Source organism: Phacochoerus africanus, chromosome 14 (genome assembly GCF_016906955.1).
Source record: "Phacochoerus africanus isolate WHEZ1 chromosome 14, ROS_Pafr_v1, whole genome shotgun sequence".
Classification (NCBI taxonomy): Eukaryota; Metazoa; Chordata; class Mammalia; order Artiodactyla; family Suidae; genus Phacochoerus; species Phacochoerus africanus.
Genome location: NC_062557.1, coordinates 39,808,001 through 39,824,437, shown reverse-complemented (window position 1 = coordinate 39,824,437; position 16,437 = coordinate 39,808,001). Strand labels below are relative to the sequence as shown.

Here is a 16,437-nt window from a genome sequence, read left to right as displayed (position 1 = left end):
AGGGGTTGTTTGTTTAATCAGCTGCCACATTCTCTCTGCTAAGGCTAAATTACTCACCCTCACACCTACTAGGTGTTTAAGGAATAGAGAAGTCTAAAATCGCACTAACACTTACTTTCAAAAGAAAAAGCCTTCGATTATGTCAATTCTCATTTATTGGTCAGCTTTTTAAAAAATCAATTCTAGAATGACTGGCTTATCAACATGTATTAATTATTATTGAATTGGCCCTGACAGGCTAGAACTGGCATGGGTGCTAGACAAAGAAAACAAAATATTAAGTCCTTGCTTTCTATGTGTTTTCACTTTGCAAGAAAGAAACTACAGTTCCTATCAGATCCTTCTGTTCTCTGCTCAGAATTTCCCACGGTAAGCAGCTGTCTCTTAGTGCGGGCATCAAGGCCACACCTAGCCTAGTCCATCCTGTGAGGCAGGTCTCATAAGGCACCAATTCTGGGTGTAGCTGCCAATCCGGCCTGTCATTTAATAAACGTTAAGATTGATTAAAATGTACATGCAGATCATCAGATTTTGAGTTTAAAAAACTATGCTTTTTTTTTTTTTTTGGCTTTCTAGGGCTGCACCCAGAGCATATAGAAGTTCCTAGGCTAGGGGTCAAAATGGAACTGTAGCTGCTGGCCTACACCACAGCCACAGCAACGAGGGATCCAAGCCACATCCTCGACCTACACCACATCTCACGGCAATGCCAGAGCCTTAACCCACTGAGCAAGGCCAGGGATCAAACCCAAGTTCTCATGGACACTAGTCAGGTTCATTAACCACTGAGCCACAATATGAACTCCAAAAAACTATGCTATTTAATTCTATTCCTTTTCATGAGGCTAGTTTTAAGTTATTTATCCAAATCAATCTCCCTTAATTATATTATTCCAGCAGGATAACCACACTGGGCTTTTAGACGGTTTTATAAAATGCCCCTCCTTTCTTTCCTCCCCTTCAGTGCCTTCCTTTTCAGAAAATAGCCACTTTTTTTTTTTTTTTTGGTCTTTTCTAGAGCCGCTCCCATGGCATATGGAGATTCCCAGGCTAGGGGTGGAATCGGAGCTGTAGCCAATGGCCTACGCCAGAGCCACAGCAACGCAGGATCCGAGCCGCATCTGTGACCTATACCACAGCTCACAGCAATGCCAGATCCTTAAGCCAATGAGCAAGGCCAGGGATCGAACCCTCAACCTCATGGTTCCTAGTTGGATTCGTTAACCACTGTGCCACGACAGGAACTCCCAGAAAATAGCCGCGTTTAAAGAAGTTTTCCTACAGTGTGTGTTAATTAGTCTTTTTCAAATGATAAAAGGCATCTTTACAGCAGTTGACAACCATTATCTCATGGACCACACTTTAAAAAATATTTCTGTAGTTGATGATAAGTCATAAACATCCTAATATGGAGCAACTCGCAAAGTACATACAGTACAGACGAATCCGGAAACTCTTCTGGATTAAAAAAAAAAACTACAGTATTGTTAGAAGCTTCTGACTCATTCTACATTAGGAAACTTTAAATAAAGAAGAGAAAATCCAGTCGGTACTGTGCCCAGGAAGTCAATGTAAATTATGCGAAGAGCTGCGTGAGGGTCAGAAGCACCAGAACTTCCCACTTCTGCTAAGATGAAGAGCACTCGGCAGGTGAGGGGAGCCTTCTCAGACCATCATTTCCCTCCTGGGATTCTGTACAGTTCCCATCAGTGTCTCCAAATATAACCAGACTCCAGCCTAACTCCTTCTTTGAGATGAGAAAGACTGAGGATTACACACATGGAGCTTTAAAAAGATGCTAAATTTGAACTAACCGCTTCAGGCACTTGAGATGTTATAAGCTTGTATGAAAGCTCTACGAATATGAGACTGTATGTGAAATAAGAAAAATAATTGTGGCTCTATGCTTAAGCGCTTTCAATATATTATTTTAAAACCCAGACAAGTAATTCAGCACCCAAAGCTATATAGGCTGACCTCTTTTGTGTGGTCACAAGAGTTATTCTAACATGTGTATGTGTGTGTGTGTATGTACACGGGTGTGTGGGGTGTGTGTAGATACACACACACGTTGCAAACACAATACCCATCGTTTTACTTGAGCAGAAGTAGGTGATGGCATTTATAGTCCACATTTGGTTTTTTTCTGATAGATCTTAACATTACAAACAATAAGCAGATATCAAAAGAGAAGTTAAAACATTCATTTCTCAGGATTCTGTAGTCTTCCAAATCCACAGAAAGCTATCAACACACACAAAAAGATACGGGAGGGAACAGCAAAGATATGGGCAGGAACAGCAATGGGAGCAGAGCAAGGAGGTACTTTAGCTTTAGCAGTATTAGAATTTTTTTTTTTTTTAATGGCCACATCCTCAGCATATGGAAACTGCCGAGCCAGGGACTGAATCTGAGCCCCAGCTGTGGCAATGCCAGGTCCTTTAACCCGCTGCACAGGACCAGGGATTGAACCTGCACCTCTGCAGCAGCTGCAGTCGGATTCTTAACCCATTGTGCCACAGTGGGAACTCTTTGAATGTTTTTTACAAGCACCTATTTAAGTATTACTTGGAAATCTAAAATTCAGTTAGTTTTAATTTTTTTTACTGTTTATAAACTACTTTCATCTTTTCCCTTCTCACGCTTTCCTCAACACCTTCCTTTTACCTACTTCCCCATTCCCAGCATCCTAAATAATACCACACATTTCCTCTTTTCAACAAACTTAGTTTTATTTACGTCCACATCTTTTTCCTTTTTTTCCCTCCACATCCTTTTTCTGATTGAGAAGACAGTGAACTGATTAAACCCAAATTTCCAGGAACCAGTGGCCTTCTCATTTTGGTGATAATTAGGGACACTGCCAAATTCTAATCTTGGGTGTTGAGGGATCTTACACATTTTTTTTTAAACTAGAGTACCTACTCTTCAAAAAAAGACAATTAATGTCAACGAAATACCTATCATGTAATAAATCACAGAAATTAAGCATGAAAAACGAAGTAAACTTTAGTATACTCAAGAATCAACTCTAGGGGTACTTAAGAATCAACAAGGGGTGCCAACTGAACATGATCACTTCCCAACCTCGTCCCTCAAACTCTCTGAATTAGCAGAAGTGGAAGGAGGCCCCAGAACCAGAATTTATAATAATCATCTCCCTCTCCCAAGGGACTTTTTTTTCTTTTTATGGCTGCACCCGCAGCACATGAAGTTCCCAGGCGAGGGGCTGAACTGGAGCCACAGTTACAGGCCTACAGCCACGGCCACAGGAGCACCGGATCCTGACCCCGTCTGTGACCTACACCGCAGCTTGTGGCAACACCAGATACTGACCTCACTGAGTGGGGCCAAGGATGAAACCCACATCCTCACAGAGACAATGTCAGGTCCTTAACCCACTGAGCCACAACAGGAACTCCCCCAAGTGATTCTGATACAGACAGGCCTTGGATCATGTTTTGAGAGACAGGTCATAGCTGTTTCCTAAGAACTACTTTTTTTTTTTTTGTGGCTACACCTGCAGCAAGTGAACACTCCCAGGCCAGCGATGGAACCTACACCACAGCAGCAACCTGAACCACTGCAGTGACAACACCAGATCCTTAACTCGCTGCACCACAAGAAAATTCCCCTAAGCACTAATTACATACAGTAAAATGAAAAGTGTTTTTTTAATATCACTGATATGTGGAATCTAATTTTTTAAATGATAAAAAGAACTTATTTACAAAACAGAAAGAAACTCACAGATTTCAAAAGTAAACTTACAGTTACCACAGGGGAAGTCACGTGTGTTGGGGGGACTGGGGGTAAATTAGGAGAATGGGAATGACATATACACACTACTGTATATAAAATAGACAAGGACCGGGAGTTCCCATCGTGGCTCAGTGGTTAACGAATCCGACTAGGAACCATGAGGTTGCGGGTTCGATCCCTGGCCTTGCTCAGTGGGTCAAGGATCCAGCATTGCCGTGAGCTGTGGGTAGGCCAGCGGCTACAGCTTCGATTAGACCCCTAGCCTGGAACTTCCATATGCCTCGGGTGCGGCCCTAGAAAAGACAAAATATTAAATTAAAAAATAAAAATAAATAAAATAGACAAGGACCTATTGTATAGCACAGGGAAATCTCCCCAATAGTCTGGGGAAAAAGAATGGATTCACTTTGCTGTACACCTGAAATGAATACAACACTGTAAGTCAACTATACTCTAATAAAAATTTTAAGTTTTTTTCCTCCCTCCAAAGACACCCAAACTAAAAAACAGGCTCACAGAGCAGATCTTAGACCTTCGTGCCCTCACCTTCAAGAACCATCAAGAATATCACAACTGAACTGTATTTATTTTGTTGGCTGGACCATTATTTGCCTCAAGCCTCCTAGGCAATTATCCTAACTACTCTTAAGGATTTTCACTGTCACCTACAACCGTGTTAGACTAAGACATTTTCACACCTGGGATGCAGTACAAGGGGCTTAATGGGCATTTTTACGGCTGTGAAAATTAAAGTTCACTTGACCCGGCACTATAGTCAAATAAAACAAAGGCAGACACCTCGCCAAAGGCACCTGTTGAAAGCAGAGGATTTGACTTCCTGAGGAGGCAATTTTGCCCAGAAATTCAAACCATGGGATGCTATCCAGCTCATACGTCTCGAGTGCCCAAAAGCCAGCTAATCACCGCAGCATTAGCCAACGCAGGCCTGTGTGCCATTTGGAAGCACAGGCCTGCCGTATAAGATGGCCTCTCCTGGGAGACGGAGGCTGTCACCATGGCGGGATCATTCCATCTGGGGCCAGGAGGACCAGGCAGTCCCTTTAAACTTTAACGAGTCACTTTAGTGTTCAGATCTAGGCACCAGCACTGAAGGAGACGCAACCCGATTCACAGCACTCTGCTACAAAACCACCCCTAAGCTGCAGGAGGGCAAGTGAGCCCAGCCCGTCCCCACAGGTGCAGTCACCAGAATCTGTTCTCTCATGTAATTCAGGGCACTTTACTAGCCACTGTGCATTAATACTTCAGAGAGCAGAAAGGTATCCGGTATCCCTACCTCAGGCACAATGAAAAACTAGATTTCTAAATGTCAGGAATTGAAAAAGTAGCAAGCCCATAAGAAAAGGAAGACTCCAAAGCTGACAGGACACCGTCAGATGACCTGATGACAAGATTGGGAGAAAGGAAATCAGCGACATGACCAAACTGCTATCTTAAGCAGCTGGCTTTAGAAACCTGGCAATGGAAATCCTGGAACCTTTGGATAATTGTCATTTTCTTTCTTTTTTTTTTCTTTTTTTGCTTTTTAGGGCCGCACCCTTGGCATGTGGAAGTTCCCAGGCTAGGGGTCGAATCAGAACTACACCTGCCAGCCACAGCCACAGTCACAGTCACATGGGATCCAAGCTCTCACGGCAACGCTGGATCCCCGACCCACTGAGCAAGGCTAGGGACTGAACCCGCATCCTCATGGATACTAGTCAGATTTGTTTCCACTGTACCACAACAGGAACTCCAACTGCCATCTTCTTTCTTTCTTTTTTTTTTTTTTTTGCCTTTTTCTAGGACTGCTCCCGTGGCATATGGAGATTCCCAGGCTAGAGGTCTAACCGGAGCCATAGGCACTGGCCTACACCAGAGCCACAGCAACTCGGGATCCGAGCCGTGTCTGCAACCTACACTACAGCTCACGGCAACGCCGGATCCTTAACCCACTGAGCAAGGCCAGGGATCGAACCTGCAACCTCATGGTTCCTATTCAGATTCATTAACCACTGCACCATGACAGGAACTCCCCAACTGCCATTTTCTATACAAAACTATTTCTTCATTTTTTTTTCCCCTGATCTGCGAATACAGAAGAAGGGCAGGGGAAAAGGCCCTTGTCATCAAATTCCATCACCTAAACTCTAGTAGCTTCCTAATGAAGCGACTTGGTAAGCTCATGTCCTATTCCCCAGTAGCCACCCTCTCGGAACAAGGATTCTATAATTCAGCTTTGAAGATTTCCTTAATTCATGAGTTTTATTTATTGTATACCTCTGGATACATTCTCATCTGCTCTCTCCTCCCCGCCCCTTCTCTTTCTGTCTCTACCTCCTCATACTCATGCTCTGCTAAATTTTCACCCCAGTTTCCACTGAAGATGCCACGAGATTCAGTTACCTTTATTCAGGTGCCCAAGTCTAGTGGGGCCTTTGCTGACACGTGTTTCATCTTGATGGGTGACTTCTAGCCAAGCAGATACGATTCCCTGTGCACCTAAAGTTAATCTTCAAACTGGCTTCCCAGGCTATGGGAATAAAAGGACAAGACTGCACAGCTTGAACATCCCATCAAGGTAATCAAAGTAATGGAAGAGGGGAGAGAAGACGGAAGGAATGATTTCAAAATAAAAACTGGGCTGTGCATTTCAGAAGCACTTAAGAAAACACTCCATCTGACTAAGCAGCTGATGAAGAGACAAATACCCAGAGGACTACGCCATCCCTAAAGATTCCTGTGCTCACAGTTCGTGCTTTCCTCCAGGTTCTGCAGGAGATCACATTATAAAATCAGACCTGCATTATTTCTAATAAAGTGGATAGACCCTAACACCCAGAATTCTACTGGTGTACTTGCAAATAAAGCCACAACCTGATTTCAAGCCAAACCCATGTAATAAGGAATAAAATAGATATTGTTCAGGTCTTTCAAAGGTTTCTCTTGTCCCTTTTACAAGACAACAAAAAAGGTTAGAGAAAGGAACCCAAAGCTTCGTCACAGGTATTCAGCACTTGAAGAATCACAGGGGAAAATGCCCATAATATATTAGGCACTGGGAAAAAAAGCGGGGGTGGGGGGCAGTACAAAATAGCAGGTGGGGAATACACACCCAATACAGACATAGATACACAGAAAGATACAAAACACATACAGTTAAAGTCTAGAACCATTTAATAGTAGGTACTTGTGGTAGGGATGGACGCTTACTTTCTGCTTTACGCATACACTTTTGGCTATTTTAGTATTTTTTTTTAATGTGCAGTGTGAGCTAATTAGCATTACCAAAAATAAAGTACCCAAGATCATGTGGACGAATAAAATGAAACAAAACTACTTGAACACATTGTTAGGGCCATTCTGTGCCAAATGTTCAAAACATTCAAGGCTACGATCATTGCAGCAAATTTACAGAGAATTAACCAGAATTCCCGGTGTTGAGACAACATCGTTCCTTCATCATCACTGGCAGTACCGAGCCACAAACAGGGCTGTGCTAGGTCCTACCAGGCAAAGGGGAGGGTGAGTGTTGGGCTCACAGTCCTTGCTTCCCCCAAGATTAGCCCTGGTCAGACTCCCCTCTCTCAAGGACACCACAGCAGGGGATTAAAAAAACAGGTCAACAGGAGTTCCCTCATGGCTCAGCAGGTTAAGGATCCAGTGCTGTCACTGCTGTGGCCTGGGTCACTACTGTGGTGCGAGTTCGATCCCTGGCCTGGGAACTTCCACATGCTGTAGGGGCACCTCCCTGCCCCCCCACCCCTCACACACAAAGAAGCAGGTCAACAGACCCCTGAGCACTGCCCGGAGGCAGAGCCACATGGAGGGCTAAACACCCACAACTCACAAATCTTTGCTCTCTGTCAAATCAGTTTTACAAGCACATCTGAGGAACTTAAAACCCAGATACGCTACCTATTAAAAAAGTTAAAACTAAAAATGGGGACAACACCAAATGCCGGCACGGATGCAGAAAAAGTGGATCTCACACATTGCTGGTGGGACAGACTCTTGGGAATACAGTGTGGTAGTTTGCTTAAGAGACTAAAGATACCCTTGCTCTAAGACTCAGCAATTCAACATTTCTGGGCACTTAACCCAGAACTTAAAACTGTGTCCACACAAACACCTAATACATAAATGGTCATAATGGCTTTATCTGTAACAGCCCCCAACTGGAAACAACCAATAATAGGTGAATGGTTAAAAAAACATGGTACATCCATACTGTACTACTTATGCAATTTAGCAATACAAAGGAATGGGCCATCCTGAATACAACTTGGATGGACGGCTACTTCCAAGGGAAAAATGCCAAACTCAGAAGGCCACGTATTGTTATAATTCCATTTCCCTAACGTTTCAGAACTGACAAAATTATAGCACGAGAGAAGAGAGCGGGGTTTTTGGGGGAGAAAGATGTACATGATCACAAATGAGTATTATTCATTCTGTTGTCCCACCACTAAGGCGAACTTAGGAAGGTGAACAAAGCAAAGCACATTTCATAATATTCAGCCATCCCTACTATGTTAGAAATGAAAAAAAAAAAAAAAAGATTCTTTAAGCATGGGTCAGTTGCTGACTTTAGCCACCGGAAATATATTTCAGGCATTACCTGTGCCTTATTCCTCCCAGTATTTTTATCTGAGCTTTCCCAGGTCCACGAGCAATAAGCCAGAGGAGGCAACAGAAGTAACTCATGCAGAGTGAACTCCTGCTGCAATTTCGGCTCAGCATGCAGCCCAAAGTGTCCTGCTTGAAATCAAAAGCATCTGAAAACTGCAGCAATTATACAAATAGATTGTGAAAGATGTGGGGCACCTCACATGTGACAGGCTTCTTACTACAAATAGTTTTTCCTGCAAAAGTCTCAGTAGCAGTCTCCAAAATGCGAGGGAGAGGTCAGTGGAAAAAATGCAAATGATGTTTCCTCTGTGATTCGCCAGGCCAGCCCTCACATGTACCAAGAGCAAGACACACTGTCTCAAGCCCAGATAACAAAGTTATACTCCTATACTCATCAGGGCTTCTTACCTGAAAGTGGTCTATCACCATTTACTCCGCCCTCGCGTCCAACACGGGCCCCTCAGAGCACTAACACCTACAGGTGACAAAGAGGAAGACACTCCAAAAGAAAAAGAAAAAGAAAACTACAAACAAATTCTCCCTGAACCCAATGCCTTAGCTGTTTAGCCAAACATGACTTTGAGGGTGACTGGGTGATATATCAAATACAATTACAATTTGATTCTTTCCTTTTGGTCATGCCCAAGGCATGAAGCTTCCAGGCCAGGGATCAAACCTGCACCACAGATGTAAACAGAACCACAGCAGTGACAACCCTGGATCCTTACCCACTGAGCCACACAGGAACTCCAAGGGTACGATTTTAGAATGAGGAACAAACTATAAAACAATTTTTCAGTGCTAGTAGAATTAAAACCAGTAAAGCAAGTAACAAATATTGCTGATATCACTCTAAAATCACAATTTACATGAGGAGGCCCCGTGTATAAAAAGATTATTTTAAGCCTACATCATATGAAACAGAACCTATTTCTAAAAACTTACTCTGAGAAGAAATCATACTCTGAGAAGCTGACGGGGTAAGAGGCAGCTGGAGCCTGGTGGTTGGCAGCAGGCCTTTCCAGCCAGACTGCTTGGGTTCCAGCACTGTGTGACCTTAGGCCCGTTCTTCAACTCCTCTGTGCCGCATCTCCTGATCTGCGGAACACAGATGGTGCCTACAACCCACAGAATTTTGGGGAGGGTTAAGAGAGCTCACACAGCAACGTCTCTGGCACATAGTAACCACACATAGTAACGACCGATCATTTTTATACAGGTAAGATAAGGCAAAAAGTACCACAAGGCTATAATGACCAAAGTCCTCTGTAGGTTGGCACACAGCCTGAGAACACGCTAGTCTATTCAACAGTCACTAACTAGGAAAGAAAGGCCCAGGGAGCCTCACCACAGCCCAACACCCACCTCCCCCCCGCCCCATTAGAAAGATGGAGTTGGCTCTAGAGATGCTTAAAGAAAAAACCCTTGACCACTTAGACACAGGCAATACCTTTCTCCCATTTCTAGGTTTCCCAACTCTTCAGGAACAACCACAGACATTTTGGAATCGGGAACATAAACTGTTTCCAAAAGCGTCAAACAATGCTTGTCCAAAGGGCCTGATATAGCTAGTAATTTAGACAGCTGGGCTAGGAGCCACAGAAGCTGCATTTTCCAACTAGTATTGCTTCGGAACAATTGAAACTTTCTCCAGGGCAAAGTCCAGACACAGAGAGCAGTGTTCCTTGCAAACATCGAAACAGTTTCATTATTGTTTAACCACCAAAATAACAGCTCCAATAATCTATCAAGTTTGACATATCATCCAACTAAGCCATTTAAACGAGGATGCAACACACATGCATGGATTTTTTCCCCTGCGTTAAACCAACACTCTTTTTTGTTGTTGTTGTCTTTTTGCCTTTTCTAGGGCCGCTTCTGTCGCATATGGAGGTTCCCAGGCTAGGGGTCTAATCAGAGCTATAGCTGCCGGCCTACACCACAGCCACAGCAACGTGGGATCCGAGCTGCATCTGCGACCTACACCACAGCTCATGGCAACACCAGATCCTTAACCCACTGAGCAAAGCCAGGGATCGAACCTGCAACTTCATGGTTCCTAGTCAGATTCGTTAACCACCGTGCCACGACGGGAACTCCCAACACTAGTTTTGACATTAGAGCCACACAAACTAATAATGCCTGTTCCTAGGCTACTTATAAAAAGTTTCTAAAGACCAAACACACTGAGGTGCCTCAAAGAAATGGCACACCCTCAAATTCTATTTTCTGTTCCCCACCTTTAAGCGTCTTTGTTACCTATAAGTAAAGTTAGAGGCCAAGCAGCTGGAAACTCCTTTTTTTTTTTTTCTTGTCTTTTTGCCATTTCTTGGGCCGCTCCCACGGCATATGGAGTTTCCCAGGCTAGGGGTTTAATTGGAGCTGTAGCCACCGGCCTACGCCACAGCCACAGCAACGCAGGATCCGAGCCGCGTCTGCGACCTACACCACAGCTCACGGCAACGCCGGATCCTTAACCCACTGAGCAAGGGCAGGGACCGAACCTGCAACTTCATGGTTCCTAGTCGGATTCGTTAACCACTGTGCCACGACGGGAACTCCTGGAAACTCCTTTCTAATATTTAGTCAAAAGAGGTAAATATCCCTCCTGATATAGGCACCAAATGCAAGGTCTGTCAATATATTCTTAAATGTATTAGAACTAAGTATCCTCACCAAATCCTCAAGTACTAAAATTGTGGTTCTGGGAGTTCCCATTGTGGCTCAGTGGGTTAAGAATCCCACTAGTATCCATGAGGATGCAGGTTAGATCCCTGGCCTCGCTCTGTGGGTTAAGGATCCAGTGTTGCCACAAGCTGTGGTATAGGTTGCAGACACCGCTTGGACCTGGCGTTGCTATGGCTATGGCTGTGGTGTAGGCCAGCAGGTGCAGCGCCAAGTGGACCCCTAGCCTGCCTACACCTCTGCCGGCCTATGCCAGAGCCACAGCAATGTGGGATCCGAGCCGCGTCTGCGACCTACACCACAGCTCATGGCAACACTGGATCCTTAACCCACTGAGCGAGGCCAGGGATCGAACCCACAACCTCATGGTGATGAAAAATTCATCATATACCATGGGTTCAGCTCCAAAAATTAAAAAAAAACTTATGGAAAGCATATTTTAATATCTTTTTATAATATTAGTAATATATACTAACAAATTTCAAATTTTCCCCCTTTCCAAAAAATGTTTGGTTGGGAACACCATGTGTATAATAAAACACATGTAAACCTTTACATGCTATGGCATCAAGAACTACTTTTTTGACATGATATACAGAACTCTTGAATCTGTACAAGTCCCTCCCCAACAAAACTAGTGGTTTATTTTTATCTGTGCTGTTTCTAAAAAGATGAAACAAAGAGGATTTCAGGTGGCTATTTGTGAGCATTTCCACAAATAACCATGCAGGTGTGGATGGCTGATATCTCAAAAAAAAAAATTAGATGTAACTGGCAACAAATTTTCATTTTTTTTTTAAATTTTTTTGTCTTTTGTCTTTTTTGTTGTTGTTGTTGTTGTTGCTATTCCTTGGGCCGCTCCTGCGGCATATGGAGGTTCCCAGGCTAGGGGTCGAATCGGAGCCACCGGCCTACGCCAGAGCCACAGCAACTCGGGATCCGAGCCGCGTCTGCAACCTACACCACAGCTCACGGCAACGCCGGATCGTCAACCCACTGAGCAAGGGCAGGGACCGAACCCGCAACCTCATGGTTCCTAGTCGGATTCGTTAACCACTGCGCCACGAAGGGAACTCCAAATTTTCATTTTTAATATTAATTTTGGACACATTGATATGTTGTATTAAATTTTTTTTTTTTTTGGTTTTTAGGGCCACATGTGTGGCATATGGAAGTTCCGAGGCTAGGGGCTTAATCGGAGCTACAGCTGCTAGACCTACACCACAGCCACAGCAATGCTGGATCCTTAACCGACTAAGGGAGGCCAGGGACTGAAGCCACATCCTCATGGATACTAGTTGGGTTCGTTATCGCTTAGCCACAAAGGGAACTCCAATAAGCTGTATTAAAATTTTTAATTACCATGAGGTTGCAGGTTCGATCCCTGGCCTCAGTTGCCATGCGCTGTGGTGTAGGTGGCAGATGCAGCTCAGATCCCGCCTTGCTATGGCTCTGGTGTAGGCTGGCAGCTGCAGCTCCGATTAGACCCTGGCCTGGGAACCTCCATATGCCACTGGAGCAGCCCTAGAAAAGGCAAAAAGACAAAAATAAATAAATAAAATAAAAATTTTCATCAAATAAGTACAATTTAGGGATCTGATGACCATCACCCGGAGGTAAAGCTGCAGAACGATCATATTTATGTCCCCATTAACTGCTGGCTCGCCATCAGGATTCCTTAAGGGCTGGTCACCAACTGTGTCAACAGTCCAGACAGTTGGGAAACACTGAGCTAGAGCAATGGGCGTGCGGGCGATGACTCAGAGTCACCTGGAGTGCTGGGTCCAACCACGTGGGGAGGGTGGAAGGGAAGGCGGAGGGCCCCTTGTCCAGCTCTCTGGGAACATCTGGGCGCCCCTCTCCCCATCTGACCTACAGCAAACCCTGGCTAAGGTCACCTTCGGCTCTGACACAGAATGGTTATGCAGTTTCTTCCATCAGGATATGATCAAACGATGGAGGAGGGTATCTGAATCTAGTCACGCCCAAAAGGTAGAAAGAGAGGTGGACAAAAGTGAGAGAACCTGAAGGCCTAAGAATTTTCCACAGTGGGCTGGGCAAGTCCTGGTCCCGTCCCTGCAGTTACTCCTTCTTTTTTTTTTTTGTCTTTTTTTTAGGGCCACACCACGGCAAATGGAGGTTCCCAGGCTAGGGGTCAAATCGGAGCCACAGCAACATGGGATCCAAGCCATGTCTGCGACATACACCACAGCTCATGGCAACACCAGATCCTTAACCCACTGAGCGAGGTCAGGGATCAAACCAACATCCTCATGGATGCTAGTCATTGTTTTGCTGACGGGAACTCCTGCAGTTATTCCTTCTTACCCCACACCCCTTGCCCCACATTTTAACCCCTAACCGTTCCTCTTCACCTCCATAAAATCCAAATTGCCCAAACAATTGGGCTGCTGGCCTGCAAAATCAATCCTGATAAACATCCTTGACTAAGGATTCCTCAAAGTAGCTGTACTTCAGCTGACTCATTCCTCTAAAGCCCTGGGAAACACTCCTCCCTCTTCCCCCAAATCAGAACACTCCTTTTGTCCAGCATTTTAGAATAAAGGCTCATGCTCCGGTGGATCTTCTTTCACACTAGGCAAGATAATAATTTTGCATGGTCAGGAGTTCCCTGATGGCCCAGTGGTTAAGGGCTTGGAGCTGTCACTGCTGTGACTGGAGTATGACCTCTGGCCTGGGCACTTCCATGTGCCTGAGACGCAGCCAAAAAGATTAAAAAAAATAAAAAGTAAAATTAAAAAGCCATGTTTATTTATTTACTTATTTTGGTCTTTTTAGGGCCATACTTGAGGAACATGGAGGTTCCCAGGCTAGGGGTTGAATTGGAGCTGTAGCTGCTGGCCTACACCACAGTCACAATGCTGTGGGATCTGAGCCGCATCCGCGACCTACACCACAGACCACTGCATCCCCAACCCACTGTGCAAGGCCAGGGAATGAACCTGAGTCCTCATGGATGCTAGTCAGATTCGTTTCCACTGAGCCACAACCGGAACTCCCAAGCCATGTTTATTAATTCTACTAATAATTACTAAAAACCACTGACATTAAAAAAATAATAATTTAGCATGGTCAAAAGGGGGTTTGATTCATTGGCTATGGACCCACTGACTCAGGACCTAGGAGAAGGTTGGAAGTCATCTGAGGATGAAGCTTGGTTATTTCTCAAGTAGACATCTTAATCACTATGAAAGTTTTTGTTTTTTTTTGTTTTTTTTTTTTAAAGGGAAGATTCACAGAAATAGCTGGAGGGACAACAGGCCTTCCTATATCATAAAATGCAGTGAATCGTGTGCCATTAAGTCTGCAGACATGTGATCAGGACTAAGACTAGACCAATTTTTCAAAGTAAATGAAAAGGGAAAAACAAGAAGAGGCTGCTCCATTTGCTTAAGAAATGCTTTTTTCTCCCCAAGTCCTTTAACATAATCCAGCAGTTGCAAATAAACAATGGTACTGATTACTGGCAAATTACATTTAACCACTCAGAGGCCAACAGAGCCTCCAGTGGGCCTAACTTCCTGTTAAGTTTCAGGATGACTAGGCAACATTTCTTCAAAGTGGATCAAGACAGTTAAAATGTTTCAGCAAATCAGAACTGGCTCCAAGTAGTTCAAACAGGGGTGAGCTTTCCCCTACCCTTAGAAAGGGCCGCCCCAGGGAGAACCGACCACTCCACAACCACAGGTATGCACTTCCAGAAAAGGCATTTGAATGTTAAACCAGGAGGTGCAGGCTTAACCTGTAGCATAGGAGGGGGCAGCTTTCAAAAGTCAAGTAACACTAGCTCAACACAACTTTTGTAAAGTTCGAATCCAGCACATGGGGGATAGACACTGAAAAAGGCTGCTGAGAGAGCAAGAAGGTTTTGCTTCTCTTTTTATAAGAGAGGACAATGGAGAAATTACCAGACCAAGGTCACTTTCCATTTAAAAAAAAAAAAAAAAAGTTAGCAGCTTTAACCAAGATTTTAAAAAAAAAAAAAACTTCATAGGTCATAACTCCATGAAATCAGGAGCGTGGTAAAAAATCTCTCCAAGAATCCTGTAGGAAATTAAGTGTGGATTAGGATAATTAAATGTAAAGTCTCCTTGAGAGCGACTTCTGTCCCTGTAGACTAGAGCCATTTCTTTCGTATCACAGAAAACCTGTGAAGAGGATTTGCCAAGGCATCACAGCCTTTCTACTTTCACATCAGGTCTGCAAACGCTATGATCTAAAAGGAACAGAGCAATGATTTGGGGAGAGAATTAAATCCTATGGCTTATCAGAGAAAACCACTCCATTCTCTAGTCTTTGCAAAAGTTCACGTGCTCGTGTAACTGTAATATGCTTAGGGGTTTCCAAAAATTACATACACTTCCTCAAAAGAGATATAGGAAAAAATATAATCACGGGGTAAAGGCCAAATATTGTCTCTTCTGAATGCTTAAGTAGCCAATTATGTGTCTTAATACATTAATTCTGTCGAGAGAAAGAGACTATTACAGGAAAGTTGAGTAAGACATCTTCAAAAAAAATGTACCCTGGGGCCTAAATCCATTCAGCTGACAGTAAAATCACCCCCTCAAAAAAGCAGTTTTATACAAAATCTAGTATTTTAATTTCCTGGCTGCCAAGAGAAGCATATAAGGAGCAGAAATTAAACTAATTATGTCAGCAGCACAGTGAACAAAACTTTAATTCTATTACACACTAGTTTGACATTTGCCGAAGAATACAAAGGCCCTTAAGGGTAGAAACTTCTTTAGAATATAAATGATTCCCAATCGATATGACAAAAATTAGTCTGGGCAATAAACAGAGTCACAGTTTACAAGGGAAAATTCAGCCAGCATCCCTAATTCAGAATTAAAAAAAAAAAAAAAAATTTAAAGTAGAGTATGAGAAACAAATCTCTACAATGGCTTTAATCTCTCCGTGATTTCCATATGTTGTACCATTAATAGGTCCTTTAAGCCAGTATTGTACTAATCAGCTTTTTTAACATCTAGCTCACAAAAGAGCCTATTCATTTAGCTGGGAGACAGGTGTTAGCAACCAGCAACCTCTCTTAGCCCGGGGTTCCAGGGGCCTGGTCGGTGATGACTGCAGCATGATTGGCGAGTGGAAAGGGAGGCGAGAGGGAAAGAGAAACAAAAGCGCCCGGGGCAGAGGCGGTGGGGAAGAGATAAGGGAAAAAAGAGACGTCAGGTGCTACTTCAAGGGGCCACCCTCAAAGCCTGGTGGCCTGATCTGAGCTCCCGGCCGGCCCGGGCCCAGATCCTTGAGGCAGAATTGGGAAAATGTCTTTAATTTATTCCTGCAGACAGTAATTCTGACACTCCACGCATTGAA

At 43.9% G+C, this 16,437-nt stretch overlaps 1 protein-coding gene across 3 annotated transcripts in view; it reads right to left on the bottom strand.

Annotated features, from left to right (window-relative positions):
- Positions 1-16,437, bottom strand: part of RFFL (ring finger and FYVE like domain containing E3 ubiquitin protein ligase) — a 76,674-nt gene that overhangs the window by 55,438 nt on the left and 4,799 nt on the right. The window lies entirely within an intron of this gene.